Source organism: Micromys minutus (assembly GCF_963924665.1).
Source record: "Micromys minutus genome assembly, chromosome: 10".
NCBI classification, from domain to species: Eukaryota; Metazoa; Chordata; class Mammalia; order Rodentia; family Muridae; genus Micromys; species Micromys minutus.
Window position 1 is genome coordinate 61,094,814 of NC_137979.1, and position 20,280 is coordinate 61,115,093.

Sequence of the window (20,280 nt, forward strand, 5' to 3'; positions counted from 1 at the left end):
CTGGTCTACACAGTGAGTCTAGGGTAGCTATAACAGCAAGTACCCAGAGAAACCCTGTCTTCAAACAAACAAAGCATTTCCCTATGTTGTGGATGTCCTAGTGCACACCATTAATTCTAGCACTTTGGAGGCAGGAGTAGGTGGATCTCTGTCAGTTCAAGGCCACCCCAGTCTACAGAGAGAGTTCTAGGACAGCCAGGGCTACACAGAGAAACCCTTTCTCAAACAAACAAACAAACAAACAGAAACATTTTAAAGCACACTTTTAAAAGCACACATTTCAAAGCAACAGCTTTTCTTGTTGTTTCTTCTTTTATTGAGACAAACTCTCACTAGGTAACCAAGGCTAGCCTCAAACTCATGACCCTCCTGCCACAGCCTCTCAAGTGCTGGGATTACAGGCATGTGCCACCACACCTGACAATACATTTTTTGTTTGTCAGTGTTGAGGTCCGAAGGCAGGCATGTGTGACAAGAGTCTTCCAGTTAGCTACATTCCTGGCCCCTCCAGAAGTACTAGAGGAACAATTTCAAGATGCTCACAGTGGGAGTTGGAGAGATTGCTCAGTGGTTAGAGCACTGACTGCCTTCCAGAGGTCCTGAGTTCAAATCCCAGCAACCACATGGTGGCTCACAACCATCTCTAATGGGATCTGATGCCCTCTTCTGGTGTGTCTGAGGACAGCTACAATGCACTCACACACATAAAATAAAATAAACATTTTTTTTAAAAAAAGATGCTCACGGTGCTAGACAGTTTTATGTCAGTTTGACACAAGTTAGAGAGGCAAGACCGTAAATAAAGAAATGTCTTCATACAATTGAGCTATAAACAGGGCTGTAGGACATCTCTCTCCTCTCTCTCTCTGTTTTTTGTTTTTTGGTTTTTTGCCTTTATTTTGTTTCTTTGTTTTGTATTTCTTTCAAAACAAGGTTTCTCTGCATAACCTTAACTGTCCTGGAACTTGCTCTGTAGACCAGGCTGGTCTTGAACTCAGAGAGATGTCTGTCTCTGCCTCCCAAGTGTTGGGATTAGAGAGTGAACCACCACCTCCAGCTGGGAGTTTTCTTAATTCATGACTGAAGGAGGAGAAACCAGCTCACTGAGGTGCCCCACCCCGGGCTAGTGGTCCTTTCTATAAGAAAGCATGGAGAACAAACCAGTAAACAGCCCCCTCCCTGGCCTCTGTGTCAGCTCCTGCCTTCGGATTCCTGAGTTGCTTGAGTTCATGTCTTGGCTTGCTTCGGTGATGAACAGTGATGTGGAAGTGTGAGCCAATTAAACCCTTTCCTCCATAACTTGCCTTTTGGTCATGATGCTTCAGCGAGGCCATAGAAACCCAAAAGCGTCATCAATTAGAGTGTAATTAGTGAGAGATACAATTTGTAAGAACACGGAATCTTCGCAGGCCTGGGCAATTGGGACAGTTCCCTTTGTTGCCAGTAGATGTCGCTCTAGACCAGGTGGGCAGGAGCGGCCTTGGCGGTTGTAACGCTAACTAACTGTAAAGGAATGCTGTTCTTTGGCTCCAAAAATGGATTTGACCTCGCTGCTGGAACTTGCCGCCCTTCGAGTGCCAGGAAACAGTGTTTGCCAGGTCCCGGCCACGGAGGACGGAGGAAATATCCAGTTGCATCCCATGCAATGGAAACCCGATTTCCCTGGAACCAAAACAGAAACGAGATGAACGGCCCTCCCCTCTTGCTCTCCTCACCTCGGAATCTTTGTTCACCACAGCTTCAATAGTTTGTGGTTCCTAAAGAACAGAACTAATGTTTCCCCCATTTATTTAATAAGCTCCGGGGCTGCATTTTCCCTGCCTGCGGGAGCGAATGAAACACGGCTTTGTTTGGTCTTTCTGGCTTTCAGCCCCAGAGCGGGACTGAGTCTCAGTCGTTACAGGTTCTAGAAACCACAGTGGTGAGATATACATCTAGTGTCCTTTTCCTTCCCTGCATGTCTGCCTGTCTGCCTGCCTGCCTGTCTGTCATTCTCTTCCTCCTCTTCTTTTGAGAAAAGTCTCTCTATATTTATTCACACACACACACACACACACACACACACACACACACACACAAACTGACCTCAAATTTGTAGTTTCTCTCCGTGGAAGTGGTTGCTGTCTGGCGGGGTCTCCCAAGAACTGGGATCAGAGGCCAGTACCACCATGACTAGTGTCCTTTTATCTGGCAAGGTTTTTCAATGTCTGAAGGTTTTATGATAAACTGAAATAATACATATTTTGACGTTCATTTAGGGACCGACCCTGACCCAATATAAGTTCTTGAAAAACTGTTCGTGGCATCTCATATGCTTCAGTTGATTGCTTGCCTGGTTTTTATCCCCAGCACCACAAACCTAGCCATTACAGCACAGGCCTATAATCCCAGTGTTCAAGAGGTAGAGACAAGAAGATCAGAAGTTCAAGGCCATCCTTGGTTTTGCAACTGGTTTAAGGGCCAGCCTGGAATAAATAGACCCTTGTCTACAAAAAGGGAGGAGCCTCAATTTAAAAAAAAAATCACCTCATTATTATTACAAGTAGGTCACGGCATGACGTGGTCAGTCAGGATCTTGAGGAAACCAAGCAACCTGAACCAGGCCTTCGCTAGGACTCACGCTTGCCCGAGCAGATTGGTCACAGAAACAGATGGGACATAAGGAAAACCAATCACTTTGGTGGTGACAGACTCGGTTTATTGGCTGGGCTTTATATAAGACGATGGCTAAAGGCTTGAATCAGCAGCTAGAACGTCAAGCCCATAACGTGGGGCCTGTAACTGTCCTTACGGCCACAGTGCCGTTAGGGAGTGAACTAACTATATCAGGTTCTATGTGTGGGGTGGGTTTTTTTTTTTAATTTTACAATTATATTTGTGTTATGTGTGTGAATGTTTTGCCTGCACATGCATTCCTGAAACCTTCAGCATGCAGAAGAGAACATTGGATCCCCTGGAGTGACAGACTGGAATTACAGACAGTTGGGAGCCGCCATGTGAATTCTGGGACCAAAACCCAGATCCTCCGAAAGAGCAGCAAGTGTTCTTAACTGCTTAACTGCTGAGCCTGTTCACCAGTTTGCTTGTTTTTAAACCCTTGAGAGTCTCACATGGTAGCCCTGGCTGGTCTGAAAGCTGTTATATAGGTTAGGCTGCCTTCGAACTCGCAGAGATGTACCTGTGTCTGACTCTAAGAGTGCTGGGATTAAAGGCAGGACACCTTGTCCAGACTCTTTGGTAGGTTGGTTGGTTGGTTGGTTGGTTGGTTGGTCGCCTTGTCCAGACTCTTTGATAGGTTGGTTGGTTGGTTGGTTGGTTGGTCGCCTTGTCCAGACTCTTTGGTAGGTTGGTTGGTTGGTTGGTTGGTTGGTCGCCTTGTCCAGACTCTTTGATAGGTTGGTTGGTTGGTTGGTTGGTTGGTCGCCTTGTCCAGACTCTTTGGTAGGTTGGTTGGTTGGTTGGTTGGTTGGTCGCCTTGTCCAGACTCTTTGGTTGATTAGTTGGTTGGTTGGTTGGTTGGTTGGTTGGTTGATTTGTAGGTTTGTTTCATCTGAAAATAAACTAGAGATGAGGGATAGAGGCTGGGGGATTAGGAATTCAACAATCGAAGGCTTGCTTACCTCTTGGCTCCATGGTTTTATGCTTTTCTAACCCTCTGGTTTTTATCTAGCTAAATATGTTAGGTATCTTAGGAGACCCCACATGCCTTTGGGAAGGCAGAAGTCCCCGCTCCGTTCTGCCTCGAGCTGCAAGGGTAGAACAGTTCTCTCTAGGCTTTTGCTGGCAGTTTCTCTGCAGCTACAAATCAAGCAGGTCTCGAATGTTTGGCTCTGCTTGAGAAAAGAAACCGCCATCCTCTCCCAAATTAACACGAACATTAGATTTGGGGGATAATTAAATCTCTCTTAAGTATCATGAGCTGAAAATCGATATAAATACCAGAACTGCCTGGCAACCAGAGACAGCATTACTCACCCTGATATTTATGTGTGGCAGACGGGAGAAGCCTTTCCCTTTATATAGCCGCGCTTACGGACACACGAGCAAAGATGTACTGGGCAAGCAGCTTCCTTCCATACTCGGAAGATGACAGATGAGACAGCCACAGTCCACGTCTGCAGCCAATGAGGCCTCCAGGCTCCTTTCCTCGTGGGGTCCTGGTGTGCCGTGGTCTACAAACAGCAACCTCCTCGGTAGTGTGGGCAGCTGTCTTTCTAAGTTGTCCTAAGGGGCCTTTGTAGTTTGGTGGACATTCATATCTCTGAAATTAGGATCACAATGTCCTAATTTAGATTCTAGACAGGTATTCAGGGTCTCTGGGAAGCTCTGGGGCATGGTGTTTGGGCCAGGTCATCAAACCCATCCGAACTGAGCTGAAGACAAAGGAACACACGATTTGTAGAACCAAGTTCAAGTTCTCCGAACACCGAAGAATCCGTATCTCAAAGAACCGAGGCTTTACTAAGTTTAATGTATATGAAGTTGAGGACTTGGGAGGTGAGAAGCAGTTCTTGGTCGAATAATGAAAATCCTCTGGACAAGTGGAAGCCCTTACTTCTGAGGCAGGCATCGTGTCTTCCATCTAAAATTCTATCATTTGGGATGCTGCAGCAGGAGGATTGCTGCAAGTTTGAGGTTGGCCTGGGATGTATAATTCGATATTTTAGATTAACTAATTTTTATTTTACTCGTGAGTGTTTTGCCTGTGCATCTGTCTGTGCACCACCTGCTTGCTTGGCGTCTGCAGAGGTTAGAAGAGGCTCCAGATCTCCTGGAATTAATATTACAGATGAACCTGGGTGGTGGTGCACTCAGGAGGCAGAGGCAGGGGGATCCCTGAGTGAGGTCAGTTTGTTCTACAGAGCAAGTTCCAGGACAGCCAAGGCCACACAGAGAATCGTGTTTCAAAAACAATAACAAAAATGAACAAAGAAAGGAAGAAAGAAAGAAAAGAACTTACAGATGGTTGTGAGCCACTATGTGTGAGCTAGAAACGGAACCCAGATCCTCTGCAAGAGCAGCAAGTGCTCTTAACCACTGAGCATTCTGCCTGGTGCCAATGATACTGTAGTGTGTGTGTGTGTGTGTGTGTGTGTGTGTGTGTGTGTGTGTTTGGGATATGCTATAGAATGAATGCAGGATATTCTGGAGATAGAACAAAGGAAGGAAAGAAGGAAGGAGAGAGATATGGAGAAGAGGACTGAACCACAGAGTTAGAGTTAGGAGTTAGACAAGACCATCCATGAAGGACGGAAGAGCTGGATGGGATGTCGTTTTGTATTAAAGGGAAAGGGTGCACTGGGGAGATAGCCCAGCTCCTAAAAAGGGCTTGCCATACAAAAAAGAGGACCTGAGTTTAGATCACATATAAAAATCCAGGCAAGGAACCGCACACCTATCACCTCATATCTGGAGAAGCAGGGACGGGAAGAGCCTTGAGGCTTGCTGGTTGAGCAGGCTAGTCCAATCGTTCACCTTGGGTTCTGTCTCTCAAAAAAAGAAGGTGGAGAGCAACCTAAAAAAGGCATTGGCCAGTGTGGTGGTGCATGCCTTTAATTCCAGCTCTGGAGGCAGAGGCAGCTAGATCTCTGTGAGTTCAAGGCCAGCCTGGTCTAGTGAGCTCCAGAACAGGAAGAAAAAAGCAGGCATTTAGCATTAACCTGTGGCTTACATGTACACACACACACACACATACACACACATGAATGAATGGACAAAGCTTTAATGAGCATGTCTGTGTATGAGTAGTTGGTAAAGAGGGTCAGCACTGTTTCTTTGTTTTTGGTTTGGAGACAGGGTCTCTCTATGTAGCCTTAGCTGTCCTCCCAAGTACTAGGACTAAAGGTGTGGACCACTGCCAACCAGCCTATTTCTTATTGGGATCTGGACATATTCTATCTCAGTGGGTTAAGGCAGCTCTACGGAGGATTTTGTTTGGGGAGACTTTTTTTTTAAATTTATTATTGGTGTGTGCACATGTATGCACATGTTTGTGTGCATGCATGTACCATAGCTGCCCACCCCTTTCTTTTTTAAAATATAAATGTTGAATACTGAAGTATGTTTCTGCAGTAGCAGATCCTCTTTCATTGGGGTAATTAGATACCTGTTTGCTTGGCAGAACGCTGGAGACACGTGAACTCTCTTAGCTTCCTGTACACATGCATGCAGTTGTCCCGTTAACAGCATGACAGCACATAGCCCTGTTCGTCCAGTAAACATGTGTCCTTAGGGCTGAGCTGGTTAAGTTCACCAAGTCCATCCAGAATTAAGATCTGCACTCTGAAGCCAGCAGGGCGCTTCACTGAATAACGGTGCTCTTCACCAAACCTGATAACCTGCGTTCAGTTCCTACCACGGCAGGAGAGAGCCAGGTCACCTGAGTTGTCCTTTGACCTTTCTACACATGCTGTGATGATGGTACACACACACACACACACACACACACACACACACACAAAAGCATACACAAACACACACACATGCACAAGCACACACACATACTCACACACACAAGCACACACAAACACACACATACACACATTAAAAAAAAAAAATCTCAACAAACTGCATTCTGCCCAGCAGAAATGGACCCAGACAGCCAAGGAATGAACCCTTGGGTTTTTATAAGTTCTCCAATTATTGTCCCCTCTACCCTCTCCTTGGGACCCTCAAGCAGCTGAAGGAGACACTATGTGACCTCAGAAGGCAAGAGAGAACCTAAATGGAGGAGAATGTAGACAATGTGGGCTTGGCGAGGGGGGAATGTTGGGAATGAGCTGCGGTCCAGAGTTCAGATCTGCAAGCTTGCCTTGGCCCCTCCCTGACACCCTTCGTGAAAGATGAAGCTAGGAGACTCCCTGAGAGGGGCTCGTTGCTTTGGGAGTTATGATTTCTGCTTCTGAATCATATTGCTTTTCTGAGCCCATGTGTCTTATTATAGCTAGAAAGATTTCATCCAGTCTTGCAGAGGCTGCAGCGAAGCAAACATACTGTCAAAATACTCCCTATACATAGGACCCAATGGGACTGCAGAGTCAGCTGTTTTTATTATCAAACCACTCAACCATATGCTTGGCGAGGCATTTTGTTTGTGCCTTTGTTTTTCTGTTACAGGGGGTGGAACCCATGGCCTTGGGTACGGTTGGCAAGTACTCTGCCACTGAGTTATAACCCCAAATGTCTTTTTACTTATTATTTTTGAGGTAGTATCTCTTTAATTTGCCCAGGATGGCCTGGAACCCGCTCTGTAGCCCAAGCCAACCTTGAACTTGAGATCCTCCTGCTTCAGCTCCGAAAATAGCTGAGACTACAGGCCTTGGAGCAGAGTATTTGGGAGGAAACTCCTATCCAGTGCTCTTCAACAGTAAGTTCCTTCCAAAGATGATTTTTTAAAAAAACTCACTGATTTGATGTGGTATATTGTGAATCTTTTCCCAAGTGGAAATCTTTTTTCAGTAGTCACAGAGAACTCATTAAGTAGAGGGTTAGATTTCTGTGGTTCATTTGACAAACTCTCAGTTGATGGGCAGTTTGGGGCTTCCAACTTTTAGCATGGTATGCTTTTAAAAAACTTAATGGAAGCCAGATGGTGTGGTGAAGGTGACAGACAGTACATATCTTTAATCCCAGTGCTCAGGAGCCAGAGGAAAGGGGATCTCTGTGAGTTCAAGGCCAGCCTGGTCTACACAGCAAGTTCCGGGACAGACAGGACTATAAAGAGAAACTCTGTCTTAAAAAAAACAAAACAAAATTTAATGAGAATTTCTGGAAGGACACTCAGGAAATGTATATTTGTGACAAGCCCCAGGAGACAGAGATGAAGAACTCGGGGACAGGGGACAGGAGGGGACCAATCTTTTACTTTTTTAAAATTTATTTTATTTTATCTTATTTTTCTTGAGACAAGGTGTCTCTTTGTAGCTTTGACTGTCCTGGAACTTGCTAGGTAGACTTGATAGCCTCAAACTCAGAAATCTGCCTGCCTCTGCCTTTGAGGCCTGGGATTATAGGCAAGCGCCGTCACTAGCTGGCCAATCTTTCTATTTTTTAAATACTTAACTTTAATATTTTATTATTACTATTTATTTGATTTATTATTATTCAGTAAATAAAATATTTAGTTTAAAATAAATTTAACGTATTTATTCCAAAATAAGTGATACATTTAAAATTACATTTATTTATTGGTGTGTGAGTGTGTGTGTGTGTGTGTGTGTGTGAGTGTGTGTGTGAGTGTGTGTGTGAGTGTGTGAGTGTGTGAGTGTGTATGTGTGTGAGTGTGTGAGTGTGTGTGTGTGAGTGTGTGAGTGTGTGTGAGAGTGTGTGTGTGTGTGTGAGTGTGTGTGAGTGTGTATGTGTGAGTGTGTGTGTGAGTTGTGAGTGTGTGTGTGAGTGTGTGTGAGTGTGTGAGTGTGTGTGAGTGTGTGAGTGTGTGAGTGTGTGAGTATGTGTGAGTGTGTGAGTGTGTGTGTGAGTATGTGAGTGTGTGTGTGTGTGTGTGTGTGTGTGAAGGTCAGACTATAACTTGCAGGAGTATGTTGCCTCCTCTCTTTCTACCACGTAGATCCTGAAAACTGAACTCAGACGATCAGGCTTCATGCTAACGCCTTTCTTCACAAAGCACCTCAGCAGCCATGTACAACTGTCTTCACTGTCTTCTACATCTTCTGATACTTGTAAAACTCTGTGTGAAATCTAGTTTAGCTCTTTTTCTACCAGGCTAGTCTCTCCCCTCTCTCTCCCTCCCTCCTTCCATTCCTCCCTTCATCCCTTCCTTTCTCTCTCCCTCCTTCCATTCCTCCCTCCATCCCTTCCTCTCTCCCTCCCTCCTTCCCTTTCTCTCTCCATACCTTCCCTCCTCTCTCCCTCCCTCCTTCCCTTCCTCTCTCCATACCTTCCTTCCTCTCTCCCTCCCTCCTTCCTTTCCTCCCCTACTTTGTTCCTTCCTTACCTCTAGCCCCTTGCTTTACTAGTCACCACAACACATCCTTTGCTGACCACTGACTAGGTGATGAGAATCTTATTGAACAGTACCATAGGCCCTATCGTCACCCAGGATCTTACCTAAAAGGAACTGGAGCCTTAGGAAGATGCCACATAGGAATATCCTGCCTAAAATCCAGACTCAGATCTGCTTAGCTGAAGCTAAGTTATAAGAACACATTTTATTAACTATACTGGGGAGCTCCTCACAAAATTAGGTGCATGTATTTATCTACCAAACCTCTAAAAGCACTAAGGAGAGATTGCCCAGTGGTTAGGAACACTAACTGCTCTTTCGGAGGATCTGGATTTGATTCCCACCCTACATGGCAGCTCACAGCTGTCTGCAAGTCCAGTGCTAGGGGCTCTGATGCCCTCTTCTGGCCTTCTTGGGCACCAGGCACACATGTGGTATATTTATATGAACACGGGCAAAATGCTCAGACCCATAAAATAAAGATAAAATCTTTTTAAAGAAGCATTAAAGCCAGGTGCAGTGGTGGATGCCTTTAATCCCAGTACTCGGGAGGAAGGGGCAGTTGGATCTTTGTGAGTTTGAAGCCGGTGTGGTTTACCTAGCAAGTTTCAGGACCGCCAGGGCTGTGCAGCGAGACTCCATCTCAATAGGACAGCAACAAAAGAGCATTAAAATTGTGAAACACGTTATTTAAGGCATGATGACAAAGCCAGGGTTTGCTGCATAGTCTGTAGAAGAATGGGGCCTTTGACCCCTGTAGAAGTGCACCCTGAGCATGGCCTTCTCAGGGGAATACACTGGAAGCCATAATCAATGGCAGAGGGACCTTTGGATTTAGCTTGAAGACACCACCCAGAGACCTGCCAGCCCCGGGTGGGTCTGGTTTAAGGGCTCAGAGAAAAGCTGTGAGACTCCCAGGGACCCCACACAGAACAAGCGTTCCTGGTTGTTGCTATGGACACAAGAAGAAAGGACAGGATTACAAGAAAGAAATAACCACGAAGCCTGCAATTTGAGATGAGATCAGGGTAGGCCAGGTGGAGTAACAGCTGACGGTCTGCCATGCGTTCTCACAAAGCCCCTGCTACCCCAAGATAGAAAGGGCATTTTATCAACAGGCCTCAATCACATCAGCTTTTTTTCCCCCTGGTGACAACCCAGGCAGGAATCTAGAAATTATCTTTAAATAAACCTGTCCCCTCCTTCATGGAGATTGCTCTCACTGCCAGGGGGACGCTTTATTAGAATGTCCCTGATAAACTTTACTATTTCTAAAGCTTTGCCACATGCACAGAGCAGGCAAGGGCTGAACACCACCCCCGGCCCCGTCTGGCTGTCAGATATAACCTCTCTCAGCACAGGTCCTTACCAAGCATCTTGGGGAGGGAAGCTGCCTTTGAAGAGCAGACCCAGGAAGCAAGGGAGAGGGTTCTAGGTCAGTAGGCTCTGTCCAGAGTAGAGTGTTAGAGGACACACACTTGAGCTGAAACAGTCTTAGTAAGCCAGGCCAGGTGTGGTGACTCACACCTTTAATCCCAGCAGGAGGCAGAGGCAGGGACAGGGGCAGAGGGTCAGGGAGCAGGGGGGAAGGGGGCAGAGGGGAAGGGGGCAGGGGGGCAGGGGGCAGGGGGGCAGGGGGCAGGGGGGCAGGGGGGCAGGGGGCAGAGGGGCAGGGGGCAGAGGGACAGGGGGCAGGGGGCAGAGGGGTAGAGGGGCAGAGGCAGGCAGGTCTCTGTGAATTTGAGGCTAGCTTAGTCTCCATATTGAGTTTTAGGCTGGCCAGGGAAACATAGTAAGACCCTGTCTCAACAAAACAAAACAAAAACTAATCATAGCAATTCAGAATAAAAGATGAGAGAGATTTTGTCTACCATCCTTTCCACATTTGTATTCAGAATGTTCATGAATTACTATTATTGTTGTTGTTGTTGTTATTATTATTATTATTATTATTATTATTATTGGTATTTTGACTGCCTGTGGTTTTGCAGCATGTGTATGCAGTGCCCACAGAGGCCAGGAGATGCCATCTGATGTCCTGGGACTCAAGTTATAAACATCGTGAGTAACCAAGTGGGTGCTAGGAATCCAACCCAGGTCCTCTGGGAGAACAGGCAGCTCCTGGTGGCCGCACCATCTCTCCAGTTCTGCATATTGTGCTAAAGTTAACTACAAAGATTTGGGGCGGAGAAATGGCTCAGAGGTTAACTGCTTGCATAAGGGGCAGACTTCAGATCTCTAGAATCCACGTAAAAGCGAGGCAGGCCTCTTATAATTCCAGCCTCAAGGAGGTGGACACAGGGACTCCCCAAAGCAAGCTGGCTAGACTAGCCACATCCGTGGGTCTCTAGTTGACTGAAAGACTCTGTCTCAGCGAGTAAGATGGTAGAGTAATCAGGGTGGTTCCTGACACACATACACAAAACTTTCGAGCACTTGCATACAACACACACACAAAAGTGGGGGGGGGGGGATGAACCATATACAGGCTAGCAAGATGGCTAACAAAAGTGCTTACTGTTAAAAGCTATGGGATCTTTGTGAGTTTGGAGTTTGAAGCCATCCTGGTCTACAAAGTGAGTTCCAGGATAGTTAGGGCTACACAGAAAAACCCTGACTTGAAAAACATTTTTTTTAAAAAGAAAACAATAGGATCTAAGGTCAAATACACATTTGTGTGAAAGCTGGGGTGGCTACACATTCCTGCAACCCCAGTTTCCACAGGCCAGCTAGCCCAGCTGAACTGGTAAGCGTTAGGTTTGGTGAGAGTCTATTAAAAAGTAAAATACAGGGGGCTGGAGAGATGGCTCAGCGGTTAAGAGCACTGACTGCTCTTCCAGAGGTCCTGAGTTCAAATCCCAGCAACCATGTGATGGCTCACAACCATCTGTAATGAGATCTAATGCCTTCTTCCTGTGTGTCTGAAGACAACTATGATGTACTTAATATATATAAAAAATTTTAAAGTAAAATACAAAGGTGGAAAGCTATGAAAGACATCTGATGTGCTCCTCTGGGCTCTGAACATTCTTTCTCTTACACAGGCACAGAGAGAGAGAGAGAATTAACTACATCCTAGCACAAGCAGCCATTTGCATGGGCTAGGTGGGTGAGATGTGCATGGGATGGGAGTTATGTTCTGTACAAGTGCCCACCTGTCCCCAGACAGTAAATCTCCACCTCCAGACACTGCCATTCTCATGACCCTGGATATCTGGCTTTCAAGTCACAGCTTAAGTCTGTTTTTGTGTGTGCGTGTATGTGTGTGTGTGTGTGAGAGAGAGAGAGAGAGAGAGAGACAGAGAGAGAGACAGAGAGAGAGACAGAGAGACAGAGAGAGAGAAAGAGAGAAAGACAGAGAGACAGAGACAGAGAAAGACAAAGAGATAGCAGAGAGACAGGGACAGGGTCAGAGAGAGAAACTGGGGAGGTCAGAGAACAGAGTTTGAGAGTCAGTTCTCTGCTCCCCACGTGTAGGTTTTGGGGACTGTACTGCAGATGTCAGGGTTAACAGCAAGCACCTTTCCTTGCTGGCTGTGCCATCCCACTGCCCATATACATGGACTTCCAGACATTTGAGTTCAGGTCCATAATGGCTGACAGACTTTCTTTGATGAATCAAGACTAGCTCATACGTCAAGGTTTCTTTTTTTATTTAAGCTTTCATACTTAAAAAAAAAACAAAAAACAAAACAAAACAAAACAAAAAAAAAAACTTCCCTCAAGGAGAAAAAAAAAAAAAAAGCACATTGTGTTCAAATTAATTGCTAAGAAACGAGAAAGTAGTGACTTTTGGAGGGCCACAAGCTACTGAACTGTCTAGGACGCTTTTATCTTCTCAGAATAGCTTCTCTCTCTCTCTCTCTCTCTCTCTCTCTCTCTCTCTCTCTCTAAATATAATACAGCTTCTCTATTTTGTATATATAAGTACACTGTAGCTGTCTTCAGACACACCAGAAGAGGGCATCAGATCCCATTACAGATTGTTGTGAGCCACCATGTAGTTGCTGGGACTTGAACTCAGGACCTGGAAGAGTAGTCAGTGTTCTTAACTGCTGAGCCATCTCTCCAGCCCACTTTTTTCTCTTTTTAATGGTTAATATTTCTCTTATTAAGAATGTGTATATTAGAAGAAGTTCAAATATTTGTCTTCAGGGAATCCACTTTGTCATCTTAGATGGTGTCTTAGTTAGGGTAGTTATCGCTGTGATGAAACACCATGACCAAAGCAACTGGGGAAGGAACGGGTCTATTTGGCTTACACTTCCACATCACAGTCCACTACTGAGGGAAGTCAGGACAGGAGCTCAAACAAGGAACCTGGAGGCAGGAGCTGATGCAGAGGCCATGGAGGGGTGCTTCTCATTGGCTTGCTCCCCATGGCTTGTCAGCCTACTTTCTTACAGAACCTAGGACCACCAGCCCAAGGATGGTATCTCCTACAATGGTCTCGGGCCTTCCCCATCAATCACAAATTAAGAAAATGCCCTACAAGCTTGTGTACAGCCAGATCTTATGGAGGTATTTTCTCAGTTTAGGGTTTCTCCTCTCCAATGACTCTAGCCTGTGTTGACATAAAACCAGCTACCAGTACAAACAGACAGGTGGCCATCTTCTCCTCTTCCTTTGTAAGCATGGAAGACCTTTACTACTGAACTATACCCCCTACTCAGCCCCTCCCCCTCCCCCTGTTCTTGCTTTCTTTCTTGACCAGGTCTCTTTTTGAAGATCTATTTATTATGTATAGTGTTCTGCCTGCATGTGCTCCTGCAGCCAGAAGAGGGCAGCATATCTGATTACAGATGATTGTGAGCCACCACATGGTTGCTGGGAATTGAACTCAGGACCTCTGGAAGAGCAGCCAGTGCTCTTAACCTCTGAGCTATTTATCTAGCCAACAAGGTCTCATGCAGCCCAGGATAGCCTGGACTCTCTAAATAGTTAAGAGATTACCTTGAACATTGGGTATCTCTTCCTCTACTTTCCTGAGTATTATTATTCCAAACACACACATCCAAGCTTGGTTTATGGGGTGCTGGGGCTCAGATCCTGTATATGCTAGCATTTACCAACTGAGGTACATATGCAGCCCCCCAAACACACATTATTCTTAATTCAAAAATTATGAGTCATACAAAACCAAACTAAACAAACAAAACAAACAAACAAAAAAACAAATCCAGTATTGTTTTGAATTTTTTCTTTCTCTTTTGTTTTTTTAGATTTACTTATTTTATAAGTACACTGTAGCTGTCTTCAGACACACCAGATCCCATTACAGATGGTTGTGAGCCACCATGTGGTTGCTGGGATTTGAACTCAGGACCTTCGAAAGAACAATCAGTGACCTTAACCACTGAGCCATCTCTCCAGCCCCCATTTTTCTTTTTAAAACTTTTATTCTTTAATCTTTATTACAGTCTAGACTTTAACCCTATCCTGGTCCACCCTCCGACTATTCCACATCTCACACCTTCACCCTCTCCTGTCTCCAACAGGATATCTACTCCACCACTCAACCAGACCTCCCTACACCTTGAGACCCCAAGTCTCTTCAGAGTTAGGTGCATCTTCTCTGACTGAGTTCAGACCTGGCAGTCCTCTGCTGTATATGTGTTGGGGGCCTCATCAGTTGGTGTATGCTGCTTGGTTGGTAGCTCAGTATCGGAGAGATCCTGGGGATCCAGGTTAGTTGAGACTGCTGGTCCTCCTACAGGATCACTCTCCTCCTCAGCTTCTTCCAGCTTTTCCCTAATTCAACCACAGGGGTCACCATTGGTTCTGTCCATTGGTTGAGTGTAAGAATATTTTATTTAGTAACTTTCCCCTTATTCCTAAGTAATATGCTTATAACTAAGTAATTTGGTCTTTTCTTCATTTAGGTTTGTTGTTCTGAGACAGGGTCTCACTTTGGGGTCCAGAAGACCATGAACTCACTATGTAGACGAGCAGGCCTCGAACTCACAGAGATCGACCTCCCGAGTGCTGGGACTAAGATGTGCACCGCACCACCATGAGGAATTTCTTTAAAATTTACTTCACTGGGTCTGGAGAGATGGCTCAGTGCTTAAAAGTACCCAGTACTCTTGTATAGGACCTGAGTTTGGATACTAGCTCCTACATGGCAGGTCATAACTATTCATAACTCCAGTTCCAGGGAATACAGAGCTCTCTTCTGGCCTCTCTGAATACCAGGCACTCACATGGTACATATGCATACATGCAGGTAAAACCCCTATATACATAAAACTAAATGAATCTTCAGATTGGAGCTCACTGGTTTCATTCTGATGTTAACATATGCTCCCCTTTTCCAATAAATCCACCAGAGGATACCAGCGGGGCATATATATATATACCAGAGAATTTACGGTCAGGCAGGTTCTGGGGTAGACACTGCCAACAAAAGCTCAATTACTTTGGCACCTACAGACAGACATATAGTGAGAATTCTGGAATTTTGGTTTCTTTGAAAAACACAGAAATATTATAAGAATGTGCTTTTGTTTTAATTCTATGTGTGGGGGTGCGGGGCTGCTTCCCATGTTCCGTGTCAGCTGACTATGATTTGCTTCGTGCACCACCAGAGGCGTATTTTTGCCATTTTGCCATTTGGAACTCTGGGAACTTTTCAGAGGGTATAAATGCTAGATCCCCAATAGGTGGTGTGGGTGGGTTGTTGGTTGTTACTGGTCACAGTTTGTTAAGTAGTCTTGCTCGAAGGAGAAAAAGAAGAAATTAGATATCCTGACAGCTAAGATCAAACTTGCCTCAAGGAACTCGACACCCCTAATCAACAGGAAGTAGTCTAAGGATAACATTGCCCCTGGGCTTTATTCAGGGATCTCTTTCTTTTCCTCTCTATACTTTTTCTCTCTCATCTAGTGTTAGGGAGTTGGAAGAGTGGAAGAAATGGGTGGATAAGGGTGGAAGAAAGAAGAACCTACCAAGTAGCAAAAGACAAGTGATACAGACATCTTTGCTGAAGAGTCTCTTCTACAACCCTGGACTGACCCAACTGTTTACCAAGGATAAGAAAGCAAAGTGTTGGGCTGGAGAGATGACTCAGCGGTTAAGAGCACTGACTGCTCTTCTAGAGGTCCTGAGTTCAAATCCCAGCAACCACATGGTGGCTCACAACCATCTATCATGGGATCTGATGCCCTCTTTTGGCCTGCAGGTATACACGCAGATAGGGGACTCATATATATTAATAAACAAACCTTTTAAAAGGAAGAAAGGAAGGAAGGAAAGAAGGAAGGTGAAGTCTTGTACCTTCAAGATAAGCTTGGCTTTCCCTTCATAGCCGGTGAGTCAGAATGGTAACATTTGAATCCTCTAGGATTATCCAGGGTGGGTGTGGTAGGCACCCGTTCTCTAAATTGCAATGTCCTTCCTTTATAAACCCAGACACACAGAAATCAACTCCTCATCTCTCCCATAGTGAAGGGATTGATGAATGATGGGTTTAGAGTTTATTTTCAGCCCAAGGTCCACTTCTTTCGTGAACCCGAGTAAAGCCCTTTGCCTATCTGCCCCACATTCCTGCCTGCTAGAAAGCAGATACAATGTCACTAATCTGCAGCTCACTGATGGGCGAAAGACGAGGGGCCGGCTTTGGCAAAGAGCCTTGGAGGATCTTAACGAAATGAGTGTCAATTCCGGGATTTAGTCTGAGAATTGTAAACAGACCTGAACTTCAGCCCAATAAAGTCACTCAGGAGTTGTAAAGTTCCTGTGGTTCTGAACGTGCTGGCCACACCCCATGATAAAATCAAAACAAAACCACGGCAACAAGCGTGTTTGTTGGCCTTCTCACCTAAGAAAACTGCCTGGCTGTCGTCTCCTCCCAAGGACAGGAGTATGCACTGCACGGGTGCTCTGGTCTCCCAGCCTAACTCCCTTGTTTACTACTGACACTGATCATACAGCCAGGACTTTGCCAAGTGGCCCTTGGGTCCAGCCCTTTTGTGGGAGAAAGTGGCAAGGGTAGAGAAAATAGTGACAATTTGGACATCTGACACAATCAACCTGGCAAGGGGTTGTCAAAATATAAACAGGACAACCTTAAGAACTTGAGAGGTCTCAGGTACTGTCCTCAAACCTGTCCTCAGAACAGGTCCCTCTCTCAGCTTCCTGCCCCTGTTCTGAGACTCTCTGGTCCTGCAGATTCCCAAGCCAATTTCCAGTCTATGTGCCCTGTATCTGGAAGGTAAAAAGGCCTCTGGGAGGAGGGACCCATCCCTATGACAGGATGTAGACTCAACCCGAAAGCAAGACTTTGCAACAGTTGAAGGGTTGGGAAAGGTATTAATTAGCCCTCTGTTTGCTTGACTTCTGAAATCCTAATTGTTTTCAATAAGCATATCATAACGCTAGGTACTGAGGACACCTCTAGCCACCAACCTGTCCCCTTGAAAATTCCCACCCTTGATTAGAAGTCCTGCAGGGCAAAATGGTGCAGGTGACAGATGGATGCACTGACTGGCTCTCTTAGGAAAAGAGGAAGTACTAGGAATGAGCTTTGATACAGGCTGCCACTGGCAACAGTTTCTCCTCTGTTGGGAGGCATCACCCACCAAGTCTCAGAGATCATTCCTCACTACTTGGTGCACTAGAAGTTGGCAGGACTCCTGGACCAAGGAGGGGCTGACTGTGCTACTCAAGAAATCTCTGGAGAGACGACTCTACAGTTAAGAGCAAGCGCTGCTCTGGCAGAGGGCTGGAATTCAGTTCCCAGCACTCATATTAGGCAGGTCACAGGTATGCATCTCCAGGTCACAGGAATCCGACAACCTCTTCTGGCCTCCACTGACACACATGTATTACCTCAAAATAAATGAACCCTAATGAACAAATCCTAGGGAAGGCTTTTTTGGTCCTGAGGCAGAAGCAACGTGACAGGAAATGTCATCCCTTAGGAAGTGTCAACTGCATGTACCCTGCAGCCACTTTCAGAGGTCAGCTTGTGGTAAATGACACTCTTACTGAGGCCACCCGGGCCAGTGGAATATATAACACCTGTCACTCATCGACTCTGTGACGGAACACCTAAACTCAAGAGGGTAACAGCTGCAGTGCCCAGTTCATCTTGAGGATTTTGGCTCATCATAAAATAAATGTCCTGTTTTGTTTTGTTTTTTGTTTTTTTTTTTTTTTTTTCAACATCCAAAGCTTTTATATTAACAGTAAGACCCAGGGTTAGCTTTTGTAGCCTCAGCTGGCCCTTTGGTCTTCGGCAAGCTCGAACTTCCGGCGTTTGGAACGGACATAGGGTTTGGTGTGGCTGTGTGGAGTTCCTGGGGCTTTGCCAAAGAGTCAGTACACCTCTTGGCCCTTCCGAGGACCAGACAGGAGCACAGTGCCTCGGCCCTTGGGACACTCCAGGGCCGGCTGGTCAAAGGTGAGAATCTTATCCCCATCCTTGAGGATGGGAGTTCGGGGCCAGCAGCGCACACACCTTCAGCTTGGGCACTTCCAGAATCCAGACATCATCTGTGACGGTCCCCACAGCCACAGCGGTTTTGTTCTCTCAGTCAGGAAGCTTCATCTATCAGATTATTCAGGACAGGGACAGAGGTTAGGGCTAATGCAGCTCACAAATAACCTTTTCATACAACCTGACTGAAGGCAGAGTTGGTCCGTCTGTCCAGAAACCTGTACGGCTTGACTGGCAGCCACAGGTAGATGTCCTGGCTCTTGGGCTTCTTGCGATTAACCTTTTTTGTTTTTTGTTTTTTTAAATAAAGATTTATTTATTTATTTTATGTATGAGTACACTGTCGATATCTTCAGACACACCAGAAGAGGGCATCGGATCCTGTTACAAATGGTGGTGAGCCACCATGTGGTTGCTGGGAATTGAACTAAGGACCTCTGAGTCATCTCTCCAGCCCCTCAATAAAGGTATTTTACAGGCCCATAGACAGCCACACGGTCCATGTGAATAGCCCTGGCCTTTCACATCACACTGACCACTCTGAGTCCTGTCACACGATGCATGGAGTGTGCTTCTACACTTACTGAACTTCCATCTTCTCATCTCTGAAATGAGGATGACAGTGGTTTTGTAGACACTTGGAGCATGGCGTGAGTACCTGGTAACCCAGAATAAGGGTTAAACTATGCAGGGTTGAGATACTGAATCAGCCTCATACCCACTGACAGATAAAATGTGCTGTAGTTACGCTAGCGGGTTCTTATTTAACTGTAAAGAATACAATCCTGGTATTTGCCTCGTCGTTGAGGTAGAGGACAGTGCGCTAACTGAAATAAGCTGGTTACTTACAGAGAGACAAATGCCGTATGCCACAGTGAAAGCCAAGTTGGTCTGAGCGTGGAAGAGTGATCATTGCGAATGACCAAGGAGAAGAGAGGAACGCAAGATTGGTGACAGTATGGATTGGATGTAGGGTGCCTGCACACTTGTCTCAACATTTGGTTGTTAGCAGGGGGCATTGTTTTGGAATTTGTTTATTATTTGTTTTTGAAACAGGAGCTTACTCTGTAGCCCGCACTGGTCTGGAAGTCACTATATGACCCAGGCTGTCCTGGAACTCATAGTAATCCTCCTGCCTTAGTCTCCCAAGTGTTTAGATTATAGGAATTAGCCACCATGTAGATTTCGTTTGCATCCAACCTTAGAAAACCACGCTTGCCAAAGCTATATGAGTGTGCTGGGCACTGTGACTGTGCCCGGCACCGCTCTGCATGCTGGGAAACAGCAATCACTAAAATGCTTGCAATTTCCTGTTCATACGAAGCTCGGATCTCGGGAATACACAAAAAAACGCGTGGCAAGCGGAGATCAGGGTTCTGGAAAAGAAAAGGTTAGCCTTAGGGAGACTGGGGTGACTGGGAATGTGTGAGGCAGGAGGTCAGGGGAGGCCTCTCAGAGAAGGGGGAATTCTGAGATGAAAAACTCCCAGGGGAGGCAGCGATGGTCATCGGAGTAACTGCTACAAAAAAGGAAACGAGCCGGTGGCTGGAAACGTGAGCTGAGGGAGGGTGGGCAGGAAGTGTGGAAACACAGCCAGGCCTGGGGGCTGGAGTATCCTCCAAGACAGTGCCTCTGGGTACCCATGAGTGGGTCCTCCACTGCACCAGTAGGGATAGTTCTGCATCGCATCCAATGACAGAGTGTAATTCCTTAGGGTAGATCCTAAGATACCCTGACTTCCTGCTTTGCTCTCCCTCACTCGATGGATTCTCAGAGGAGCCTGTAGCTCTGTCCTGGGGTCAGACAACTCTACAGAGGGGCCATGAATGGGAACAGAGGCTTCTGGTCATCTAACTGCATTCCATATGGATTTTAACTG

At 45.9% G+C, this 20,280-nt stretch overlaps 1 protein-coding gene and 1 pseudogene across 2 annotated transcripts in view; both read right to left on the reverse strand.

Moving 5' to 3' along the window:
* The window catches only part of GRB2 (growth factor receptor bound protein 2), a 104,648-nt gene that overhangs the window by 70,878 nt on the left and 13,490 nt on the right, over nt 1–20,280 (reverse strand). The gene's annotated exons all lie outside the window — the stretch shown is intronic.
* On the reverse strand, nt 18,179–18,678 carry LOC308425257 (large ribosomal subunit protein eL18-like; annotated as a pseudogene). The gene has a single exon. The product of its transcript is annotated as a large ribosomal subunit protein eL18-like (transcript).